This window comes from Copidosoma floridanum, unplaced genomic scaffold (genome assembly GCF_036245765.1).
Source record: "Copidosoma floridanum isolate Cflo_tuat_1 unplaced genomic scaffold, Cflo_Japanese_pri ptg000007l, whole genome shotgun sequence".
Lineage (NCBI taxonomy): Eukaryota > Metazoa > Arthropoda > Insecta > Hymenoptera > Encyrtidae > Copidosoma > Copidosoma floridanum.
The window spans coordinates 11886616-11890842 of NW_028321884.1; the positions used below are offsets into that span (position 1 = coordinate 11886616).

The 4227-nt window shown below is 40.3% G+C and overlaps 1 pseudogene; it reads left to right on the forward strand.

Annotated features, from left to right (window-relative positions):
* Window positions 1-4227, forward strand: LOC149375389 (uncharacterized; annotated as a pseudogene).

Consider the following 4227-nt stretch of genomic DNA (forward strand, 5'->3'; position numbering starts at 1 on the left):
CTGTGTATACACTTACCTTGCCGATTTTTCATTCAAATCAGTCGTCGGCTTCAAGTGAGCTTCCAAGCCTTTTTTTTCCTGGGTACATACTTGATCAATCTTGTTTGCCTCGCGGAAAACGATAATTCGCTTTTTCCATTGCGAGCCTTCAAAATATAAATTATTGATCTCAATTTTCAAAACCGATATTTTAAACCGATAAACGATACAACTTTCTTTTCTCCGCTTTTTGAAAAAGTCTACAGCTAGCAAAATGAAGCCAATGCAGACTACAGTTCTGCTGGTCGCGCTGTGTGCCACTTCGGCGGTGGCGATGCTGCCCATGGGCAAGCAACGTATTTTACGGCTCGAAGGTACTCAGTGGAGGTAAGTGCCCTTGTTGTTTTTATTTTCCCCAACACTATACATTTAACTATTGAGTAAATAAGGAAATTAATTTTTTTTCACGAAAATTCAGCTATTGAAACTCGTGCGATTGAAATCTTCGTTCAAACGATAATTGATATAGATCGGTTAAATAATTACTTATTTTTCGCGGTTATTATTTTTGATGTTCTGTTGATGCGCAAAAGACCCAACCAATCGGGTGCTCGAGGTAATTGTCCATCATTTTAATTATTACGCAATAATAGGTGTGCACTGTATATATAAGCAAGTGGAGCGAAGAATTTTTATGATACCCCTTATTCAATCGCGTACTTGGCAGAGTAAGTCTCAAAGTTACAGGAAACGATTATTCGCCGCGTATGCGAACAAAGACTGGAGGTTTTTCTTACACGTAGCAATTCAGAAACACTAGTGGGAGAAGCTTTAAATCGATTTTATCATTATACCTTGTGTTTTTCCGGCAACTCTGAATTTTATTTTATTTTATTTTTTACATCTGTTCATTGGAACAGTCGTTAAAAAATTTTCTTTGATGTATACTATAGCATTGACTGATAAAATAAAAACAATCTTAAGAGTAAAGTGTATCCCTATACGCGTAGAAGAGCGAAGATAATATTTAAAGATCGAAAATAAAAAAAAAACCCGCAAGCCGATTTGTTTTTGAGATATTTAAACGACAAAGTAATATTATTTGTATAAATATATGGGCCTCTGACGTATCATCATTCTATGGCGAAGGTCAACTGGTTTCAAACTATACTTGTGTATACCCATACAAGGTTCATTTTTTGCACGTGGAGGTATACATTTAATACAGGTTTTTACTCGATGACTTAAATTTATTTATGAAGTGCACCTTTGTTATACCTCCAATTTATTTATCAACCTTGAATCGATGAGAAACAATTTTCCAAGACTTGGGACACACTAAGTATTTCGTTGCGCTAATCCCGGAAAAAGGGGAATTTTTTTTCGAGGATCATAGAAATGGTTTGAAATCTCTTGGCCGGTTATAAGGAAAAAATATTTTTCTCTTAAAATAAATTTAAAAAATTGTTGCTATTTTAAAATTAGAAAATGCGGTAATTACGCAGAAGTGGTGCTCCACCCCAATTTGGATCTTTAAATTTTTTTATGGTTTCGAGCCATTTTCTATTAATCATGAGGTGGGGAAAGACGTTTTTTTACCATTTTTTACCATTTTTACGAAAGTGAAATTTTTTTCTGTAATTGAAGCGAAATATGTCGTGGGTTGGGAACAAAAATTGCAAAGAAAAAAAAAAAGAACATACATGTTTTTCAACAAACACACAGCAACCAGTTGTGATAGCCACACATGCGGCCGGAACGCCAGGTGTACGGTGAGCGAGGGCCGGCCGGTTTGTTCGTGCTTGAATCTGTACGATGGCGATCCTCTTACGAGGTGCGAGCGTGTCGAATGCATCAGTAAGTATTTATTATTATTATAATCATCATCATCATCATCAGCCACAATGTCAGTTTTTACGTTTCGTATACCTGCAACATACTTAATTGGCAATGCCTAATCTATCATCGAGCACTTACGTCACCATAAAAAGGTGTGCGCGTGTATACACATTTACGGAAATATAGTACATACAAGTGGAGTATCAAGCTCACTTGTACATACCATAATTGCATGGCAAACGATTATATTATTACGCGCGGCGAACGCGCAAGGTCACGTAGCCCCTTTTTTGGTTCCTCATCGAGCCTTATTTCGTAATCTTTTCATCACACATTTCTGGATCGCGTTATTGACTAGTTCTCACAATTTATTTTATTTTTTTTATCTTCTTCTATTACGATTCGAACAACTACTATACCGATTAACTCGTTTCTTTTCTGAAAATAAAATAAATGCGAGTTTAAAAGAAAAATAGTGCAATTAAATAAAAGGTGTGCATGGTCACTTTGATCAACAATCATTAACCGAGCGCGTATATGTTTTTTAAATTACCAATACTAAAATATAATTTTAAAATTTTTAACGGGAATCAATGGGGATGAAAAATCCTGCAAATAAAAGAAATAATATATCTGTTTTGTCCCCAAAATTGCAGTAAACGAGGATTGCATTGGAAGCCGCACCTGCAGCGGGAACCGATGCATCGATCCGTGTACCTACGCCTGCGGCACAAACGCGCTCTGCCAGACGGTCAACCACATACCGGTGTGCAACTGTCCTCCAGGTCACACGGGCAATCCTCTGCACAATTGCGTCTACGACCCTGGCAAGTACATTTTTTCTTTTTTTTTTCTTTTTTTCTCAATGTTATGAACAACTACATACATTTACTCCCTGGCGTAAAAGTAAATTTCATGATGATATCCCAAACAGAGGCGCCGTGCAAGAGCCCAAATCCTTGTGGGGCCAACACCAAGTGCGAAGTCAAGAACGGCGTGGCGGTGTGCTCTTGTTTGTCGGGATACCGAGGGCGTCCTCTCGAGGGCTGCCGTCACGAGTGCGAGTCCGACTTTGACTGTCCCCAGCACCAGCACTGCTCGAAGGACTTTCGCTGCGAGAGCCCGTGCGCCTCCGTAAGCGCCGAGAGCGCCGAGTGCAACGTCATCAACCACCGAGCCAACTGCGCCTGTCCCAAGGTCATCATCATCATACACATCTTTTAAACCACATATACATTACATACGTAAAATACATAACCATTGAATTTTTTTTTCTCATTCTTGCAGAATTGGCTGGGTAACCCGCTCATATCCTGCCAGCCCGAGTGCACCCAGCACTCCGACTGTCCTGCCGGCAAGCCTGCCTGCCTCTATCAGAAATGCGTCGATCCTTGCGAGGGCACCTGCGGCACCAACGCCAATTGCGAGCTCCGCGACGTAACGCCCGTCTGCAGTTGTCCCAAGGACAAAACTGGCGACCCCTTCGTTTTCTGTCGGCCCTTCACCGATGGTATAATATATACATACATACGTGTATTAAATTAATATTAGCGCGTACATTATGCAAAATGCCCCCGATAACAACAATAACCCTTTGGGGCTACAATGTTCATTGACTTGCAGAGGACCTGTGCAGCGGGAATCCGTGCGGTGCCAACGTCGAGTGCCGACCGGGCCATGACAATACGGGTAAGAAGCGCCCGGTGTGCAGGTGTCCCCACGGCTATGTTGGAAACGCGCTAATCAGGTACACGCGTGTATATATAGTGCATTGTATGCAATTTGATCTGATTTAAGTGATGTATGACATATTATGTTATCAGTTGTAAGAGGGGCGAGTGCTTGTCCAACAACGAGTGCCCGGACACTCAGGCGTGCATCAACTTTGCCTGTCAGAACACGTGCACGGGCCGTGAGTGCGGTTTTAAATGCCAATTGTACACCTAGAAGACACATTGCAGTGTGCCAGTAAGTATTATTAATCATACTAAAAGAAATACACGCCAAGTATCAAGGAGGTATAAAAAAAATACATTAAGAGTGATAAAATTTATGTAAATTATTCAATACGTGGGTATCGATGAATCGATAAAACAAAAAATTATCACTTATTTTTCAGGTGCGCTGAGGGTTACCGAGGGGACGCACTCTTCTCTTGCAATCCCATCGAGGGTGGCCGTGCAGCCAACTACTACGGTCGCTACGCGCGCTACGATTCTTATTTTTATTCCGAGCAACTGTTTTTTTTTTTTTTTTTTTTTTTTTTTTTTTTTTTTTTTTCAATTTGGATATTAGGGTAGTTCCCACCATCTACTTATGTTGTACATAAATAACGTGTTCGATCCCTCCCTGTTTTCCACCTGTTGCAGTATTTTTAAGTTATTTCTCTCAGCTTATGGAGGTAATTGA